Source organism: Adiantum capillus-veneris, chromosome 9 (assembly GCF_014529385.1).
Source record: "Adiantum capillus-veneris isolate H3 chromosome 9, ASM1452938v2, whole genome shotgun sequence".
Lineage (NCBI taxonomy): Eukaryota > Viridiplantae > Streptophyta > Polypodiopsida > Polypodiales > Pteridaceae > Adiantum > Adiantum capillus-veneris.
Window position 1 is genome coordinate 58,810,613 of NC_140939.1, and position 23,018 is coordinate 58,833,630.

Genomic DNA, 23,018 nt, shown 5'->3' on the forward strand with positions numbered 1-23,018 from the left:
GTGGGTTTTAAGGTACATGATGGTTAGTGAATATCACCATAGGTGAAACAACACTAGGATCAACACACCCTATGTCATGTGGTTGAAATGCAAAAGCCTTACCATGTCTTGAAAGAAATCCTTTAAAACACTTCTTCTCTTCTTTCATTAAAAACTCCTCACAAACAACCTTTTTCTCTATTAGGAATTTCATTGTGAACTTGTGTGCAAATTTTTTGGATCCTTAAGATTTGGCGCTGCAAATAAGCTTGCTCTAGATTTTTCCTACATCTAATGGTAGAGGTAAGGCCATTGGTCGCAGTTTCTTTGCCGTAGTTTTGTACTTGGTCGCCACAAGAACTTTTGGTCCTTCATTAGCATTCATATCTTTTTAATATTCAAAAGCCTCAATCATGCCATACATTTATCTACAACATACTCCACAGCATGGATTCCATTTCAATACTAGAATCCATTATAGCCTCAAGCTTAAGCATAGTATCTACATGAGAATAGTTTTTCAAAGAAACCTAAAGTGCATTCATTATCCTCTATCAAACCATTTTCCTTCCAATATTTTTGTACATTATATACGTAAACTATTGTGCACTTTCTTTATCCTCAAGCTTTGTAAAACATACTAAAGCTTCTTCTTGCTTTGGGTCAAGAAAAACTATTTTTCTTTCTGTACCATTGCAATCTCTCTTTATAATGGTACATGGTCAAAACTCCTTGTCTCCCTGTAGTCTTTTAACTCTTTATTGGCTTTTGGTAGAGGATTCAAACTACACATCTCGCTTTCCATTTTTTCTCCTTATCCTGGAATAAGTAGAACCATCATCCAAGACCATTGTTTCATATAAACACTTGCGCACATAAGATTGATTTTGGATCCATGATCTATCAATGCAACATATGTCTCCTAAAGCTCACCCACCCTTACTAAAGTTTTGATTGTAGCTCTTGCCCAATGACTTTTGCAGTAGTGGATTTTATAGGAGGCTTCATCTTAATCATCATAATCTACAAATCTATCATGCATATGTCTTCCAAAATACTCGTAGCATCCTACCACATTGTCATCACATTCACTCTCTTGTACATATATCCCTCCTGCCTACAATGATTCTCTTTCACCTTGGGATCAAGCAAAGAATAAAATATAACCTAAGTGTCAAGAGATGGAGAAGAACAGAGCTTGACCTCTTGTAAGCACACACACACTCACAATTATGGAGAAAAAAATTGTTCTTCTTCTTTACTAGCTCAAGATAAGAGGTCTACAAAAACATAAGGGAAACTAAAACATACAAAGGAGACTAGTACAATGGTCTAATGTAAACCGCTAGTAGTGAGGTAAGTAGATAATTGTGCCACACTTCGGTAGGTAGACAAACAGGGTGTTAGTACAACTGCAGTATCATTGGTGAAGATATGAGTTTCCACAAATGCATGCTGATGATGATGACTATTGGTGGTAGTCATCTAGAAGTAGTACATGGTGAGATTGACATCTCAACACTCCCCCCTCAAGCTCAACACCATCTCTTGTGTGCCAAGCATCACCCAAATTCCCTTAGCTTCTCCTCTCCAATAGACTTTGTGAAGATATTTGCAACTTGCTCATCCGCCACCACATACTCAATGTCCATGTCCCATGCCAAGACCCTCTCTCTGATGAAGTGGTAGTGTACATTGATGTGATTTCTTTTCATGAAATGTTGGGTTTTGTGCCAACTACATCCTATGAGGCTATCCCAATATATGACATACACCCTCTATACATGTACTCCAAAGTCATAAAGTAGAAATCTCAGCCATCCTACCTCACATGTTGCCATTGCCATCACACTACACTCTACCTCTATACTCAAAAAAAAAACCTTGGGTTTCTTCTTGCTACTCCATGTGATAGTAGAACTCTCAATTAAAAATATGAAGTTGTTGGTAGACCTGTGATTGTATGTACTACTAGCTTAATCCGCATATGTATAGCCATGGGGTTTCAACTCCACATTGGCCCTATAAAAGAATGCATAATCCAACGTAGCACTCACATAGTGAAATATGGATCTTACCATATCCGAGTGTAGTTTTAGGGAGACTACATAAGTGACTTAAGAATTTAGCAGTGTCCTTCAAGTCTTGATGTGCGAGAGTCAAGTAGATTAAGCCTCCCATAATTCTTTCCATACATGATAGCATTATCAAGCACTTGACCTACATCAATTTCCATCTTCAAATTCATTGAAATTGGCTCACAATCAGCCATATGATACTTTTTCAAGATCTCAAAAGAATATTGCATTTGTGACAACCAAACACCCTCTTTTGTATGCCCTCTACGTCAGCCACATTATAACTTCCAACAGTAAAACCATCCACATATATGCAATTTCACCACAATTTTCAAAGAATGATCAAATAAAAATATCTCCAAGGCCAATGAGATGGATACTATAATTCTCTTAGACCAAGCTATAGGTGCTTGTTTCACCCCATACAACGCTTTCTTTAATGTGCGTACAAGGTGACATAGCCTCATATTTTCATAACCTTTTGGTTACTCCATATACACAACTTCCTCCACGTATCATTCAAAAATGCATTCTTTACATCCATTTTCTTCAAAACCAATTTTAATGCGAGAGTCATTGTAATAAACACACAAACGCTAGTCATCTTGGATATGGGGCTGATTTTTTCTTCATAATCATCCCATAAGTCTATGCATAACCTTTGTCTACAAGACTTTCCTTTTACCTTCTCACACTACCATTAGTATTATGCTTTATTTTGTCAAACCACTTACATCCAATTGCCTTTTTACCTTTTGATAATAACACCAATTCCCATGTTCCATTTGCATCAAGTGTAGCCATCTCTCCGTCCATAGCTTTCTACCATTTTTCATCTTTGACAACATCCTCAAAACATGTAGGTTCTACCTCTTTTGTAATCTTCACCATATATACACAATGATGAGCCACATAACTATCATAAGTCAATATTGGCACAATATCATAAGTCAATGATGAGCCACATAACTATCATAAGTCAGTATTTGCACGGTCTAGGATCACTTTAGGTGTCTTGTTCCCTTCTTGCACTACGAATCTTCACAAAGGATATGCCAAAATCCTCATCCAAATTCTATTTAGATCCACTACTATCACCATCATCATGACCAACACTCAAATTTGGAAACTTACAAATTTTCCTTTCCCTTTCCTTGATACATTTGAAGAGTTATCACGACTCACTCTTTCACGTAACTTACCACTCTATGGGCTCTCTCCATCACCTCCACTAGATGACCCTTGCGGTCCACTGAAGACTTGTGACTAAGCACTGTATTTTCTACATCTACATTCTGTCTTGCATTAGCCCCCAAATCATCTCTTACATCAACATATCAACTATCCATTTCATAAAAAAGAACATCCTTTTTCACCCTCACATTACCCGTGATTAATTGTAACACTTATATCCTTTGTTCTCAAGGGAATAGTCAATGATCACGTGTTTTTTGGTTTTTGGATCAAGATAACTTCTTAGCTCATCTAGCACACGCACATAAGAAATACATTCAAACACTTTAAAATTTGGTACATAAATTTTTTCACCATTAAATTTCTCTTCAATTGTCATATCATGTACTGCAACAATAGGGGTCCTTTTCATAATGTAGCCACTTGTAGCAATAGCCTCAATCTAGAAACAATGAGGTGCATTCTTCTCATTCATCAATGCTCTAGAAACCTCTCCAATGTGCATGTTCTTCCACTCAGCAAAACGATTTTGGTGTGGAGTGTACCTGCATGAAAATTATCTCTAAATTCCATGCTTTTTACAAAAACCATTGAATTCATTACACCACCTCCATCTAGCTAACCTCAGGTGCTTCACATGTTTTCCATTTTGTTTTTCAATCATAACTTTGAAATTCTAAAAGTGCATAAACACCGCACTTTTTTTCTTCATGAAGTAGAACCATATCTTCCTTACAAGTATGGTCATCAATGAAACTCACATAGTATCTACATCCACCCATAGATGTAGTCTTTGTTGGACCCCATATATCTGTATGCACTGAATCCAATGCATTCTTGCCTGCATACTTATCATGAGGAAAGGATGCTTTTGCCTGCTTTCCAAATTGACAATTCCACAAACTTTATGTATTTAAGTAGCTCTAAATGTAGGAAAATTTGTAACCATCTCTTAAGTTTGCATCATTTTTAGCCTTTCAGATTTACATGACCAATACGTTTGTGCCAAATCTCAATATCTATATCTAGACCTCGGGGTGCTCACTATATGAAGAACCTATATATCACTACTTTCATGCACTATTTATAAAACCCCTTAGCTATTAATTTTTCACCAATAATAGGGATTATTTTTCTATTCAATGTGTGATTTGTTTTCAAAGATCATTATTTCAACACCCTTCTGTACATGAGAAAATATAAAATAAAATAATCCCTAATCTTGAACCACATGATAGGAATTTTTTCATTGTAGTGACCCCCCGAGATCTAGAACAACACCTACAAATCGTCTAAACATGGGAGTATTCAACTCGGGCACATGTACATCCAAAGTAGGTATTTTTCCAACTTTCTTTCCTTGTGCAAGCAGTCTTCCATTCTTCTTATGCTCTTCATAAAGAGAACATCAAAGTTAGACTTGATTTGCAAGCCCTGCTCAACCATTTCCCCAAAAGAAATTAGGTTCTTTGTAAAGTTGGGTACATGTAGTACATCAACTAGGTACTTTACTTTACCATCTCTTATAGACAATGGCACATTTCTTGTATGCATAATGGGATGTGCAATATCATCCCCAGTTTCTACATAACCAAGTCTTGTAAAGTGAACCATTGTCCTTGATTGTTCCATATGATTTGTTGCACTAGAATTCAAAACATCCCAGTTTCTACATAACCAAGTCTTGTAAAGTGAACCATTGTCCTTGATTGTTCATATGATTTGTTGCACTAGAATTCAAACATCAAACATTATCACTAGATTTTGACACATTTGTAGACATAGTGTTCAATATGTACCGCACCATAAATAGCCTCACAATCTCATCCACATTCTTACTAGTGGCTGCATAATTATTTCTCTACCTTCTATCTGAATAGTCATGTTCAAACTGGCAATGTCTTCCACAACCCCAATATGCTACATTTCCATGTTGACATGCATTATTGTGTTGTGTATTTCCATGACCTATTGGACTCCCTCGGCCTCCAAAATGTCATCGACCACCTATGTTTTGACCTTGATTGTTATTCTGATGTTCTGCTTGTTGATTTATCTTTCTCATACTTGTCCACAACCTATACATGTCCTCTTTGTCTTTTTGTGTTCTTGGAAAGGACCTGCTCAAAATTGTTTCCATCCTGCATAGAGAAATCTTCCTCAAGTGTTTTGTCTTCCACAATTAGTAAGGACATTAAATATGTGAATGAGGGAACACTCTCAAATATGAATTTCATTTTTGAACTTCTTGTATTCTTGATCCAAACCTCATAGGCAAACTTCTACTTTATCATCATAATTGATTGTAACGCCGATTGATGCAAGTGACTCACATATGTTCTTTATCTTCAATGAATAGTCATTGATGGATATATATGTTTTTTTTATGCACAATATTTAGCTCAATCTTCAACTAAAACTTCCTTGCCTTTGTGTTGGTCACATCCAATGATAGTAAAGCACACCAAGCCTCCTTAGGGTATGAACATCTTATATATGCCCAATAATAGTGTCTTGCACACTCAAAAAAATCCATTGTATGACCTTTTGAGCTCCCTAGTTCTAATCTTTAAATGTCTTTATTTGTGCAACACTCATACCTTCCTTTGGTAGTGGTGGTGTGTCTCACACTCTCCATCAAATGTAGTCCCAATAAGTTTTGCACATATGGAAATTAATCGTTCTAAACTTCCAATCATGCAATTTATTCTTGTCTAACTTCTCATTGACAATCTCGTTAAGCCCATCATTGTTGGATGGCATGTTTCCAACCCTTCACCAAGTCTCGGAGGAGCCTGCTAAATATAGTCAGTTACTACTTGTAACAACAATTTGCATACATACACATGTGGCACTACGCTATATAGTATTTTTGTGCATTGTAGCCAAACTACATCTTTTTGCACCACCAATACGTCGATGTACATAATCTTGAACCTTAGCATTTCTCCACGTGAACGCACTCTAACTCCAAAATTGGTGTCGAAATGTGTCCGAAAAAAAATTTTGCATCATAGTTCTAATCTAGTGGATAATCCAAAGAACTAAATAGAACCCTAAGATACACACTCTCCAGAAGGAATCACCTCAATCGAGAGATTATTTGATGATGGCCCTCGAGAATATCGAGGTCGCTTTCGAGGCTCCTCCTGCTTGCTTCTCTAAGGTTCTGATACACAACCAAGCTATGATAGCATGTCAAGACATAGAGAAGGAGAGATCTTGAGCTCTTGCAAACACATAAACACTCACAAATATGGAGGCCAAACACTATACTTCTTCTTCTTCACTAACTCAAGATAACAGGTCTACAAAACATAAGGGAAAATACAACATAAAAAGGGAACTAGTACAAAAATCTAATGTAAGTTGCTAGTGAGTGAGGTGAGTAGATGATTATGACATCACTTCTGTAGGTAGATCACTCGGTGTAGTTATATTGTAGTATCATTGGACCAGATATCTGTATCCACCAAGGCACTCCAAGGATGATGACTATCAATGGTAGTTGTCATGTAATGGTCCTGATATTTGAGAAAAGCTTGCTATGAAGTGTGTATAGTATGAACACATGTCAATAAAACTTCTTAGCTCATATAGATTCCTTGGAATAGCCATGCTTTTATTACCTCCAACTTTGATGGATCCATACAAATACCATCTTGAGAGATAATATGACCTAGGTATTGAATCTTCTGAAGGAAAAATTTGCTTTTCCTTTGGTTGAGAAAAAGCTTGTTCTCTCTCAATGCTTGAAAAATCACTCGAAGAAGTTTCTTATGTTCCTTCAAAGTCTTGGAGTAGATGATGATATCATCAAAGAACACTCCAGTGAATTTGCAATAGGGTCTAAATATTTGCTCCATTAGACGATTGAATTTGATTGGTGCATTAGTCAAGCCAAAAGGCATGACTAGACATTCAGAAATACCAAGCGTTGTGCAAAACAGAGTATTTAGGATACCTTCATCCACTATCCTTATTTGATGATAGCCACCTTTAAGGCCAATCCTACTGAACTAGGTAGAGCCTTGTAGCTTACCAAACAGATCTTCTACCGGAGCCACAAGAAATCTATTTTTGATAGTGATATGGTTTGGTGCTCGATAGTCCACACACATATGGTATGTACCATCTTTGTTTTGCACTAAAAAAACTGGAGAATAAAAGGAAGAGGAGCTAGCCCTCACAATACCTTTGTCAACCAGTTATTGTACTTGCCTCGTGATCTCCTCTTGTTGAGCTTGAGAAAGTGGATAGGGAGGCTTGTTAGGTAGTAAGCTTCCTGAAAGGATCTCAATGTAATGGTCATCATCCCCTCATTTTGGAATTAAGACCATAGAAATATCATCGATGAACACATCTTGGAATCCTTTTAGAAAATTAGACAAGTCTAATTGTTCTTGATTCCTACCATTTACATTTGATGAAACATTAAGATCTTTTAGGGACTCTTTGACAAAAATCATGTACGCAAAAACTGAGCTCTTCATTGATTTATCAAAAGCAGGAGGATCTACAAGTGGTACAATGCAACCACAATCACTAGCATCTATATGCATGCTCTTTTCCCTGTAGGGTGAAGTAGATTCTTCTTTCAAGGAACTTCATTTTGGTAGCCATGCGGTCAAACCATGGTGCCCGTAGGATAGCATCCTCATGTTGGAGAGGAGAGATGAAAAAGTCTTCTTTGTCAACATAGCTTTGGGCATAAAGCCTCAACTTCCCAATCAAGGGAGTAACAGAGGCTTGCTATCCCTTGAAAGCTATGTCATCCATAATAATATCTGCCATCTCAAAATGCCCAACTTCGTGGCAAACTCCATTTATATGAAGTTGTGAGTAGAGCCAGTGTCAAACAAGATGAAGGCATCATGCTCCCTTACCTTTCCCCACGCATAGGAAAGAGCTGATCCTTTGCAATGAGCATCCTCTTTAGGAGCTTCAATGGTGGAAGCCCTAGGAGTCTCTTTGCGAGAATTTTTATGGGGGCAAGAATGATAGCCATGTCCTTGCTCCCCACACTTAAAAAACTTATGGTCCTTGCAAAAAGCTTCAAGCTCTTCAGGAGAGAGTTTTTTTTTGCCTTTGTAAACTCCCTTCTCCTTGGACCATTTGTTGTTGAAAGTGCCTTGGGAAGAATTTTAGGCATTTGTTTATCCCTTTCCATCATTTTCATCTTTGTTTTCCATGGGCTTGACATTTCGTCTAGACCCTTGTTGAAAATTGGGGCTCGAAGAAACCATGGTGTGGTGGATTACTTCCACGATAGAACCAAGACTTTGAGAGTTGACGTATCCGGTCATAACCTCAAGTAATCCCACAGGGAATTGTTGCTTTTTCTTGGGGAAGTCTATCTTTTGGAAGATACTAGCCTTGAGATGGAAATCCCAAAACTTTTATATATATTTGTGGATAGAATCATGAGAGAGAAGCTTCAAACTGCGCCATGCGGTGAGCACTTTGTCCTTTGCATCGCTTGCAAGGAATTGCTTCATGATCGAAACTCGTACAGTTTTCCATGTCTTTGGGGCTTCGCCACCACAAAGGCTATCCCACCCTTGACAAGCCTATTTTTGGAAGTGCATAGCTACATGGTGTAGCTTGGAGGACTCCGTAAAGCCCTCGTCTCCAACAGCCACATCAAATGGTTGGATAAAGGCCAACACTTTGTCGGTAGCACCAAAGGTGCTATCATAGGTGAGAAAAGAAATACTCTTTCCTTCCTCCTTGAACTTCTAGAGCTTTTGTGACCTTTGCCATGTAGGGTCTGATTTATGATGTCCTCCCCTCTTGTATTTTCTAGGAGATTAGCCTTAGCTTTCGTTGGAAGAGGAGTAAGGTAAAGAAGAAGGAGAAGAGGGTGACCTCTTTCTTTCCCTTTTCTTCCTTTGTTTCCTCTCTTCCCTTTGGAATGACGAGGATAAGGAATATGTGTTGATCTTTTCCTCTTTGGAGGAGTTGGCGATCGTCTACACCACTGTCTTCATGGCACCACATCTTCAGAGGAACTTAAAGTTTCATTGATTTCTTTCTCTTTGGAGAGAGTCGTTTTTTGGGGGGTCTCTTCAAGAGACCTCCTAAGCTCTCTATCCTCTTCGAGAGAAAGGGAAATCCCATAAGTGTGAAGTTGTTGAGTAACTTATGCTTGCAAAGCAGGGTTGCCCTTATTTGGCTGCAACCTAATAACGAGATAATTCGCAAACATGGGGGCATCATCATTAGAACCTTCATGTGAAAAATAAAAGCTATCAATGTTCATTCTACTCTCTTTGTTATTTCTATCCATGTTAACAAAATTTGTGTACTTACTTAGTGTATTCGTTGGCAATTCAAAACCTTAGTTGCCACTCCTCTTAGCCTTTGAAAGTTGGCACTTGAGTATCTAAACTCATGGCTCAAAGTGGTTAATTATAGAGAGTAGTAAAGTGGGTCTAGTATTGCAAAATTGACGAGGTCTAGCTCCTTTCGGACTTCTTATGGCTCAATAATGATAAATCCATAGGGAAGTCTAAAACGACCCCATTATTAAGTCCAAAGCTCCTGAGGTGTGCACCATATCCCACATAATGGGCTAAATAAAAACAATAATAAATCCCAGTCCCACTTACCCTAATATAATTAACAAAATCAACCATTTAAAGGCTACTTAAAAAACTCTCTTCTTAAGCTAGAAAAGAGAAACCAAATGCTCTGATACCAATGTAATAAAAATTTGCCTATTAAATTTGAGAGTAGTGGAAATTAGAGAAAGTACTTTTGAAAAATTACTTTGACAGCATAGCGGGTGAACTTAATTGATGGTAGCCAACATAAACATATCGTTTAGCTAACTTGGAATGAAAAATACTTTTGCAAGAGAGAGAGTTTAGAGACCATGATAACAGTTGAGGACCCGATTTATGTGGATTTGGTCTCCCTCCAATAGGCATTTGTATTATAGTTTTGCACATCAAGAGAGACTTGTTACAATACAATCTTCGTGCTCCTTGTGACCTAGGTGATGCAATGAATATGGAAAGCTTTATGCATCACTATAATAAAATAAATTTTGTGGAAATCATTAACTATCCAAAGCCTCAGTCCCAAGACCTCAAACACCTTTGAAGGTGGAGAGAGCTAGTAGGGAATGAGGGTAGGGAAGATGAAGAATAAACATTTCATAGGAGAAATAATTATCTCCTCACTTATCATCACTCTTATTGCTAGCATACATAATAGCATAGTAATGAAGATGGAGAAGATGGCCGCAAGATTAAGCATTGAAGCATGGCTCTTGGTAGGATTTTCATTCCATAGCCAAAAGTGTGGTGTAGGCTCTCAACCTCTCTACTTGCTTGGAGAAGGAGAGGGAGTTGTTGCAATTTCCACAATACACAATGAGTGTGTGTGTGTGTGTGTGTGTGTGTGAGGGGGGGGGGGGGGGGGGAGTATACCCCTCAAGAATGCCCCATACTTGCTTTGTTCGACCCCCCCTTGTAGCTGATGATTGAAGCTCATTGGACCCATCAGGCCTAGGCAATCAATAGTGTTCTGAGATGTAAAAAGTGATGACAAGGTAAGATCACCACTACTAGTATAGAATCCATAGTCCAACTTACAAGCTATCATATGACTCACCAACGGGAGCTGGGAAAGCGATTGGTGACGAGGGGAATGGTCCTTAGGGGGACTACAATAGCGATGGATGAGCAATGATTAGAAGAAAGCTTGGAACCGTAAAAGTAGTTTCTTATTTGACATTGAATGAAATTGTCAAAGTGTGACCACTAATTTCTATCAAAATCTTACACATTGTCACAAAAAAGTAGAACCACATAATGCATGCAATTTTCATTTATAGAAGCACAATGAGAGGACTAGACACTACCATACATGGTAAGACCTTCCCAGCGTGCACACACACAAGAACACAAAATCTAACATATTCATGCTCTGCACTATTCCTTGCAATTCTAGACCAATGAAGATAAAAATATGACAAAATTGACATGAAAATGAATCAAAAAATAGCAAAAATAGAAAATGACAATAAAAAATATGAAGATGATTTGGAAGAGGACACACATGACAATCTCTTCACACATGAATGAATCAATCAATTAAATTTGTGCTATCTAGGACTACTAGTGAACCTAGTCTTGTGAATCTAGTAGATAACCGCTACGATGTATCATGGAACATTGAGACATGGTCATTGAATTCACTAAGAATCACCACAATATATCTCATTGAGAACTATGAAGTTTTCAATCGAGTAGGAACTGCCATGATGTATCAGGGAGAGGAATCATGTTACCCTAGTAGGAGTACACCATGACATGAGTCCATGAGCCAAAACACATGAAGTCTTTGTAAAACCAAGTTTGAATTAAGGGATGGATTATTAAGGTAAGCCCAACTTGTGGCACCATTGTGGGTAATCTTTCTAGCCAATTGGGAAAAGATAAATGATGAGATGCTCCAATAGCAAGAGGGTGCAACCTCTCTAGCCAGTGACTGTAAGGCACTTAGCCTATATTAGAGGCTATTCGATCCCTAATCAATCCATTACACTTTGAGCATAACCATTGTGTCTATACCCTCTCTCTCTCTTTAAGCTCTTGCACATGTCATGACCTAAACCTAGTCTCCATATCTCTAATCTTAATCCTAATACCATGGTTAAGTTGAGGCTTCACCCGCCATAGGCTAATGCTAAACCGTTGGGGATTAGGTAACACACTTCTTCAACTAAACTCAAACTAAAGGGAATGGAACATCACACTCATGCAAGATTTGGAGATGTCTCTTACTAACAATAGTTTAAGCTCTAATTGCCTCCATGATATCACTTGAGATCCATGTCAGCAGACCAAGGCCCTCAAACCTCTTTCATAACACTTTCATTGGTAAATGGTATTTTACACTGCGGACCTACCCAATTTCCCACCCCTTTCTTCCCTTTTCATTAACAAGATGGGCATTTATAAACATTCTACAAGGGAGGGGCCCCGTGAAAGCTCGTGTGTAGGAATAGGAAGAGAGAGAGAGAGAGCGATAGAGAGAGAGAGAGATTTTATTATTGTCCTCGAAGGTCAAATATGACCTATGGGACCATAGTTACATGTGATGTAGTATGTGAATGGCTGATGAGTGACTCTAGATGCTCGAGAATTGTGGTGATGAGAGTCACAATGGAGAGCCCACACAATGGCTGGGAGAGGAAATTGTATAGGTCTAAGTCGTGGCTGAAAATGTGAGAGAAGCAAGTTCGGATGTGACCAAAATCTGAGAACTCTAGTAGTGTGTGGTACTCAGACACTACAACTTGCAGTGAGCATAATGTGCACAATCAATTAGACTCTTCTCCATTTCCCCAACACCATTTCTCGGATCGAAGGAAATGAGAGCTAAGCCAAATGGATGTGATAGTGCGTATCACCAACAAGGGGATAGGCTCAAGCATGTAGGTGTGAGTACGGTTTCCTCTTTCAACAAAGAACATGGTTTTGTAGTTGGAGACAATATGGGTGGTGTAATGTATGAAGCGTAACCCACCCGATTTTTGCCAAGCCATAATACATTGACATTGTAGAAAAGCTTCACTCACTTGGGAGTCAATTGAAGCATCTGGTAGCAAGTGTAATGCATCCCATCTCCCAAACCACTTCTTTATGTATTGCATACATCCCGTGCTCAAGTTATTGCGTTTATGCATCTTTTGAACTTTTTTGTTTACTTCCCATGCAATTGTAGGAAGTCAATGTGAGGGGTTTTGATCATGTGCTCCACAACCCTTTCAATGCCCATAACTTCAATTGGAATAGATCCCGACTCAAGAAGTAGAAGCATATATGGTGTTTGTGTCTTAGCTTGGAGAAAGTTTGTAACAAAACACTTTTGGACATACTCAAACTCTTTCAAAGTAGACTTTGAGATGCGCCCGCCCCACACTTCAACTCCATAAAGAAGAACTGATGTCACCAATGCATCAAAAAGGTACTTATTGAGGACCCAACACTTGATGTTTCACGCATTACACATATTGTCAAATGCATAATATGTTCTCTTTCCCACTTCCAAACGCCGCATAGGACATTCATGCCACTTGTGATTGGATGGAACCTCAAGGCCAAGATACTTAAAGCTCTCAACAACTTCAGATGTCTCGTTTTTGTACACAATGCGAGGCTTCTGCTTATGGTTGGTTTTCACAAGCATAACCTTTGTTTTGGATTCATTCACAATCGCCCACTATGCAAGAAAATATTCTCAAGGAAAACCCATAAGCTTTTTTGAATCTTCTAAAGTGTGTGCTAGAAGCACTACATCATCCGCATACAAGAAAAGAAAATAGTGACCTCTTCAATGCCTTCTTCTTCCATAAAGTCAAGTACCATTTGTTACAATTGATTGATGCATACACCAAAGAGAGTTGGTGAAAAAAAACATCCTTGTTTAACCCCAATAGTGCTTACAAATTTTTTTTTAAATTTCTCTTCCCATGCGCAATTGACTAATCACCTTCTCATAGATTCGACAAACTGCAAGAATAAACTCACTTGGCACTTGGAGTTCTTTAATCCTTCTCTAGAAATTATTACATGGAATCATATCAAAGGCTTTCTTAAAGTTCACAAAACAACAATACAATCACTTGCCTTTCAAACGGATTTCCTTCATGAGAAGATAAAGAGTGACAAGATGTTCAATGGTGCTATGGCATTGACAAAAACCCGCTTGTCCTTTTGCACGCTTATCATTCTCTTCAGCCCAAACACTCAATTTCATCTCCATTATGCACCAAACAACATTGCCATAATAGACCCAATCATTATAGTCCAGTGGTTGTTTACATTCTTTACATCCCCTCCTTCATGCAAAGGCTTAACCCAACTAGTACTCCAATCATAAGGCATACCATGTTGAAGTGCAAGGTTGAATATATCACACATCCACTCATGGGTAAAATCTCTCGTCCATTTGATCATCTCCGGATTGATACCTTAATGAAGATCTCCCGCTTTGCGAGTGGCCAACTTTTCAAGCCCACCGCAAACATCCTCAATAGTAAAGAAAAGAGGGCATACATGGGAGTGAACCATAAAATGTCACATTGAAAAGAACCTCATGGAAGCTCATTGGTGGTTTAGAGAGAGAGAGAGAGAGATGCACCTTCTCTCATACCCTTTTTTGACACAATCCTTTCTAATGCTTCTACTCTATGTGGACACCCTCAGAATACACACATGCTACTAGTTCTTTCATCTACTTTATAGTTGATAAGTTTACCCAAAAGAGTCACCCAAACGTTGGTTTGATGCCTCATTGAGCATCATTGGAACTAAGGAAATAGGCACATTGAAAAGAACCTCATGGGATCTCATTGATGGCTTGAGAGCTAAATCAAGGTAGCGATCCCTTGACTCCCTTTAATGCTTAGCTTTGATCAAGTTTCGTGCATCTTCCTCTCTCTCTCCCCCCATGGTGGTTGTGCCGTCTACATTTAAAAACCTTGAAAGTTCTAGCATGACGCTGCTCAAGGAGCCAATTCGTGATTGCCATTGGTTGTGCTAGAGAAGGTATGATTGCAATGGCCCCTCTAGAGTTCAAGTTGTTTGGTATCGTATTGATTCCTAGTATTCAAGGCATGCAGTCCCATTGGGAGAGTGGTCACAAAGGAAGCAAGCACACTGGTAGGGGAAATTTTGCAAAGGGGGGTCACTTTCTCATGGATTTGCATCCATGAGAATGGCTCTTTCTTTTTAATGTACATATAGTTGGGACTTATGAAACCTTTGGTGGTGGTCCTACCCACGACATCAACCAAAATGATGCTTCTCAGAATTGAATCTCCATTAACGAACACTTTGATGGTCCCCTAGAAAAAATCACCTCCAACGCTTAACATCTCCTCAAAAATGATCCCTTACACTGGTGTCATTACACAATTCCAACAAGGTTAAGCTCATGGCACAATGATTTAACCAAATATAGTAGCACAAAAAACTCTAAGGCATGAAGGATGTTACTACAACTCCTTAACTCCACATCCTCATCTAAACGAGAAGCCTCCCAAGAAAAGGAATATGACCAGCATTAGGATTCAAAAGTCATAAAAGAATGAAGGGGCCAAACTTCTGTACATATAAAAAAAAATTATAGAAGTAAAAAAGAAATGTAACTTGTATTAAGCACGCCTCTTTGGGTTCATAAGGCTTGAAATATCCTATATAACAAGAGAAACCTACTCTTAGGAGGTAGACTTTGGAAGAACCTAGCCATCCTTGTATGCACTCAATTTTTTTGCTTCTACTATTTTAACAAGCAGGTCTTTGAAAAATCCTAGTCGACAAAAATCCTCAACGAGATTACTCAATAAAGAAGCGGAATGATCATCTCTATGAGAAAAAGGAAGAACTTTGAAGACAAGAAGCTAGAAGCCAGAGCCAATAAGAACTTTGAAGACTAGAAGCTAGAAGTTAGAGCCCTATAGGATCTAGGATACACCAGAAAACCCAAAGCAACAACAAGGATGGTGTAGCCCCATTTGTGTAATATGATCCATGAAGGCATCCTTCGTATTTGAGGATATTTGTACATCTCTTTCTTGGTTAATATTACTCTTCCACTCACAATTGTGGATGTGACCAAAAAATAAACAATGCCTCTTTGTTATATCAAAGCCAACATAATTGTTTGCAAAAGACACTTGCTAAGAATTGACATAGCCATAGCAACATTAACCCAATAGTAGAAAATGCATCACTAGCTACCAACTTTCCTTATTTGTTACTGCATTTTCTAAGCCAAAATTTGGATGAGATAAAATTGGAATAATAAAAGTAAAAAATAATGAAACTAATGAAAGATAACCCATCTAAGAGTTTTGAATAGGAAAATTTCTCAACTTGAATGCGATCAGATCGAGATGGTTTTCTTTGAAAATGAATGCTCGCATTAGGGAAATTTTAAACTCTCAAATGTGCCCTATAAGGACTTTGACTTTCTCGCTCTTGTCCAAAACGGCGCACAAAAGTTTTTTTACAAATAAATAAAACCTAGTCGGACCTTTTGCATTTAGAATGTACTCCTCAAGATCTATCCATTGCTATATAGCATTCCATCAAATTCCTTATATTCTAGAAGATTCTATTTTTTTATATGACAACTCCATCTTATAAATGGAATCTCTCCCCACATTTTAGCTTCAATGGGGAGGCCCTAACTTCTACAAATCAACTCCAAATTAGTCCAAGTTTGGGGATTAGAACTTACTTTCTAAGATCTTTTCAATCATATGTTGGTTGATAGTGTTTTGACAAAGCGTTTATGTACTTCATCGGATTTCCCATTTTGGACAAGAGAGGCAAAGTCAAACCTCCTTATTAGTTCCCCTTTGAGAGTCCAAAATGTTTCTAAGTATTGCATTACAAGCTCTTGGCAAGGAGAAGTCCCCTGGTTGGGATGGTATGACAACTAAATTCTTGATGGATTTTTGGGAGGACCTGAAGGCCCCAATCACATTGGATGGAGGGAAAGGGGAACACACCCGACACACGAACATCACACCTCTCTATAGCCCATGGTAATCACTGCACCCCACTCCACTAGATTTCACCTTCAAAACTCGCAAGACTAATAGCAGACACACCAAACTTTACCAGTTTACGACCGTGCCATAACACACACTGCTCTCTCTTACACACACAGAGGTCTGGGGAGATACACACGTCTCAAACACCGACACCATACAGATGGAGCAGAGCAAGGAGAAGAAGGGAGGAAAAAGGAAAAAACAGCACCAAGAATCGACATAATTTACTTCAATTCCTGCCAAAAAACCTCTCTACAAACACCATAAAACCTCGACTACAACTAGCTCGGCATGGAAACCTCGAGAATCAAGAAAATTTCCAACTTTAGCTTTACCACTTATGCGACTCTTCTCGCTGAGAGCGGTCATCAAAAATTCACGGATGCCAACACCCCTGTTGACATCGACCTCCATCGTGCAAAACTCCACCAAGATCTAGCAAAATATTCCCTTCCTCCTAGCCTTCTTCAACTCCCCAAAAGAGAGCTCTCTCCTTCCTGCCTTGGGAGCTCAAAAACACCCCTCCAAGTCCTTCTCCTCTGGCTAAAATCCTCCTCTCCCCACATGCAAAAAATTTGGCCACTTCTGGCGTGGGACCACCCCTTTTTTAGTTCCTTGTTTATTTTTAGCATGCCCTACATATGAAGCCGCCCTATTTTCGTCAAGGATTTCTTGAGTCCCAAGTCGCCACATGAATACCTCTTAGGAAGGGCACCAACGGCGCCGTCAGTGCTCTCTTACTTGGCTTTCAAAAAACGGAGGCCCTTGAGGGAGCATGAATACACCACACGAGCACCACATCCTCAACTTAGTGCCAGTGGTGTCGTTGCCTTGTTATCGCACACCACCAAAGAGCCATCAATGGCCTCAAATTTTCTTGCGTCTGCTAGCAACATTGTTGCACAGAGTCTAGCTTGCACCATAGCCACTCTAGCTCCAATAGCTCCCACTCCTCTACTTGTTGAGTGTGAGCACGTCTCCACGCAGAATATGTTCCATAAACTCCTTTTCCATTTCTTTGCATATGGAGTATCCTCATGACACGTGGCGGCTGCACGTGGTTCTCCCCCAATGTGCCTCCAAAATTTTCAAAAAACTTTACATTTATAGCTCAAATTTTCCCTCCTTTTCTACTACCTGCCATTTGGTGCACCCAAACCCAGGGACCAAGCCACGACACCCCCTAGAACATCCCATTGCCGACTTTGAGTTGTACCAGCCTCTATGCATCTTAATCCCTGCATGGCCTCAAACAACGAGTACCAAAATCACCTGCTAACATTAGGCCGACAACTGGCACACACTTCAACTTGTTATATCTTTCTGACCCAGGTTTTGATTTAGGCAGAGTCACTTCCTCCTAGCCCCATATACTAAGCACTACCCTCTTGAACCGTGTCGAGCTCCAAAAGAACCTAGATAGCACACCTATCGAGGCAACCAACCCAACACAAAACTGACCCCCAACTACATCTTGGCATACAAGACTCCATCGATGATTTGAAAAAACCGGCACGCTCCATAAATCAAGCACTACACACCCATAGCTCGAAACTGGCTCACACTACCCAGCATCACTTGGCTTATCGTCTCGGATCTCCAATCACTTCTAACTTCAAAGCCCCGTATCTTGCACACCGTGGCTCCATTTGATGCACTGTATGGACCTGCTTCTTTAGCACTTCAAGCTCTACATATCTAAGCAGAAAACCATCACCTTGGACATTCTTCACCTACCACCCTGAGAGGCCCTATCTGGAGCCTTTTTGGCCTATAAAACCACAAAAGGCATACATCTTCACTATCACTTGCATGCCCAAGCTCTTCCCATTCACTCTAGCTCTTTGCCATGCATTTGTAAGCGTACACATAAATGCATGTGACCTCTGTTAGGGTTGACACACTTTGGATACACTAATGTGTATGGCTAACTAGGCCTTTGTCAAGAGGGCTTTTCAAGCCTATCCCACAACACATTTTTTCGGACATTTGAAGCACTTATGTCCCATAATAATGATATCTATGGCATACAAAATCATTACCAAGGTAGCCACTCTTAGAATGGCCCCCCTCTAGAACAGATTCATCTCCCCTCATCAGCACGAGTTTATCAAAGGAAGGTGTATATATGAAAACATATTGAGAGCAATGGTTGGCATTGAGTATATAGCCTTTATGAAGCACAAATATATTTTTCTGCAGCTAGATCCGGACAAGCGTATGACATGATCATGTCCTTCATAAAAGATTTCATGAAATCACTAGGCTTTATGCCTCGCCTTTGTCGGCTTATACACACTCTAGGTGTAGGAAGCCAATCTGAGCTAGTATTTAATTATAATAGAACTGTAGGCTCCTTCGAAGCCAAAATATTGATTAAGCCAAGATGACCCCCTAGTCCCTCTTCTCTTTTCTATTGGGTTGCAACCTCTAATCTCAATGTCAAGTCATCTACTACACGGGGAGAAATACAAAGATTGACCCTACCTGATAACGACCAGCTACTAGCCAAGATGTTTTTGCATGACTCCCTTCTCATGTTGAAAGCCTATCCTCAGGTTCTCAGGAATGCCCTTGAGATTGTACAATCATTTTCTATGGCTCCAGGGTTGAAGGGTAGTATTGATAAATCTAGATCGATCTCCTTGATGGAAATTGACTCATTTGACCCATTGATCTAGTCCGAGGAGATTGTGTCTAAAGGTAGTATTTTTTGACATATGGGGCCCCCTTTAGGGGTGGACGTTATTTACATGAAAAGTTTTCAGTGGGTCCTGGAGAAGATCCAAAGGAAAATGAAAAGGTGGGAGTATGTGATGCTTCCCTTTCAGAGTCGGGTCAGAGTGACCAACTCTTTTATGCTTCCTTACATTTCCTTCACCATCCCACTCCTCAAAATAGCCAAATGTAACTGGAAAAAGTTTTTGAAACATGTTAAAATATTCTTATGCAAGAAAAACATAATAAGCCTTGGAAATGGATACACTGGGATAATATTTCTTGACCATTGGTCCAAGGTGGCATCGGAATTCTCTCAACCCTATTGTTCAGGTTGAGGACCTTTGCACCAAGTTTCTTGTCTCAATCACAAGAAAAGACCATTCTTGGGCTATTATGACCAAGGTTATCATAGATAAGGAAAAACTTTTCTCTAAATGTGGTGAGTGTAAAGGGATTAGGGTGCACAACAAACTATTAGCCCCAAGGTGGGTGAGTCTAAGATTGAGTGGAATCTCGGGAGTGTTGGTGACAAAGTCCAATAGAGAAACATGGGCATTGGAATGGGGTAAAGTAACCAGATAATTGAAGAAATCCATCACACAGTGGTCCCTTGGTTGTCTAGAGTTGTTTGAGCTATCATGAATCATTATTGTAGAGGAACTGCAAGAAGGATGAAAAATAAAGGACCTCAGTGATTAAACCACTTCTGGGATTAAATACAAATTATTGGAAATTCTCTGTCGAGGTGGCTATACAGTTACAACTCAATGGCATTGAGAAGCTATTTGTCTACAGGGTTGTAGGAGGCATGGACAATGTCCTGATGGTGACCTATGAGTCTGCTTTTGAGTGGAAATCTTGAAAATGGACCATGAGTAACCAATCTCTTAAGACCCATACCAAGGGCATCTACCAAGTGTTAATACATGAGGCTGATTGGTTTTCCCCTTCAAACAAGCAATGGAAAAAGAAATACTTGGAGGCTCAATGGGTATGTTACCGAGAACATTTGGAATCCACAGTGGCCTCAATTTATGAAGATGTTTCTATGGAAGGTACTATGGGCGGCCTTGCCGACAGGAGTCAAGATTCAAGCACATGGTATCGGGACCAATAGATGTTCAGGGTGCAGATTGGCTAGCAAAGACCTAGCAAAACCATTGCCATCCAGTCAAGCCTTGTTTCGTAAAGGATAGGGCTTTTTGCAATAATACGCTACTAGGTACTCTTTACTAAGTTTGGTTGTAACCCTGTGTCCCTCAAGGATCGACATGATCTTGAGGCCGATTTGCATATCTCTTGGTGACATTATAATACAACCACTCACAATTGTGAGTTTTTTTTTTGGGATAGCACTTCAGAGATATAATAATCCCATAATTTCATTTTGCTACCCTTCAATCATCTTAGTTTACTCCTAGAAAAATAGATGGGGGGAAATGGATGATACTTCCCCTCCACCAATAAAAAGAGAATACATACATGCTATGCAAATATTCTGGCCTAGTTTAAAAAGCATGGAGTGCATTGTCAATTTAACTATGGACCGAAAAAAGAATATTTGATTATTTGGTCATTGGTAATGTGCTTTAATAAGTGGAGTTGCCTCTTTAGGGTCTTCTATTTATTCTTGGTTGATTTTGATAAGATGAGGTCCTTATATTTTAGAGATTGGTTGAATGGTTCTTAGGGTCTTTGTACCACTTCTTCTTGATCATACACAACATCAAATCAATCGTCCTTTGTCCCATTTTCTCTGTCTCATTGACATGATGATGGAGACCTATATGAGAAGGTATGATAGATGAAGAGACCGTGATAGATACGAAGTAGAATATTTTCTTAGGCTCGAGGCAGTGTGCCATATCTACAACTCAAGATAGAAGTCCTTGGCACTTGGACTACACCAAAATGAGAGGGGTAGAGAGAGAGAGAGAGAGAGAGAGAGAGAGAGAGAGAGAAAGAAATAAAAGGAATTGGAGGAATCTAGAAAAGTATCATTGTGTTTGCGTAAGTATGAGTGTATGTTTTTTTCGGGGGGGGGGGGGGGGGGGGGGGGGGGAGGACACAATGCATCAATATATCATACCTGTAGAGAAGAAAAAGGCAACTGATATAAGGACTCTCACTGAGGAGATAAATGAAGGTAGCATTGGTTTGCTTCTTTTATATAAGCTGATGCAAAATACAAAGTTGGTTGGGGGTAGTTGGCACTCTTGGGTCGTGGGGTCGGCTTCAGAGCTATAGGCTCGGCTTTGAGTGTGCACTCAACTCAAGGCCAATAAGTAGGTAGCATTTCAAATGACATGGCAAGTCACTACGCAGCCAAAGTCCATATATTGTTAAGTTGGCAAGCCAGATGAAAAGCCAAAAGCTAGAGGAATGCTATATTCCAAAGTCCATAGGTGATGATTGCATGGAAATGTAACCACATAGCAAGAACCCCAAAATGTCAACTAGCCCTAAAGAAAAACAATAAGTGTCTTTGAAAAGTACCAGCATGCTCCAATGCAAGTATCTTGGTGAGTACTTTAATGGATTAAGGAAAACAATAGGTGTCTTTGAAAAGTACTAGCATGCTCCAATGCAAGTATCTTGGTGAGTACTTTAATGGATTAAGGAAAACAATATGTGTCTTTGAAAAGTAAAGTGCTAACATGCTTCATTGCAAGCAGAGATATGTTTATAGCTAACAATGACTTGTTTCTTACAAAGGAAAAAATACTTGTGTGCTTTTAAACCCTATTCTATCTTTTTTGTGATGCAGAGTGGAGTGATGGTTATCCTCATCATTATTGTAGCAGCAATGGGAGCTCAATAGAAATTAACACTGTGGGTTGTAGTATGCCATAGAGTAGCCCCTATTTGGTTCCAAGCACAATTCTCTCTATAGCCTTGCATTTTGTTCAACACTAGTATTGTCATAGCCACAAAAGTATTTTATGAATAATATTTGCATATGACATAGAACCTTCACAAAACTTCTTGAGCATCTTGTAATAAGGACGTGCCTAATACTCTAAGAGTCATATTTGAGTTAAATTTTTTTTTTTCTAGAAAGAGCCTTTTTGTGTACATTTGTGATTTACTACTTAGCGTGGGTGAGTAGTAAATGTTGTCAGTCTTTATGTAAGCAACATATATAGAGTTGTGATAGGTTGATTACATACCTATGATAATAATTTTAATTTTAAAGAAATTTAAGGGGTTTCAAGAGAAATTGGTCTAGCATTGAGTCAATTTAGCAAGATTATACACATTTTACCAAATTAGTCCTTAGAGATGGCCATGCAAAGACAACTTCAATCCTTGATTTATTTTCTCACCAATTCTTATCAACTCATACTATGCATTGGGTGTATTTCCTTGAGAATATTTTTTGTTTAGAAATCTAATTAGTTTTTAATTTGTTTTTTCACAAAAGCCACAAAAGCGGTATCTTTTCATAGGACTAGTGTTAAATAAAT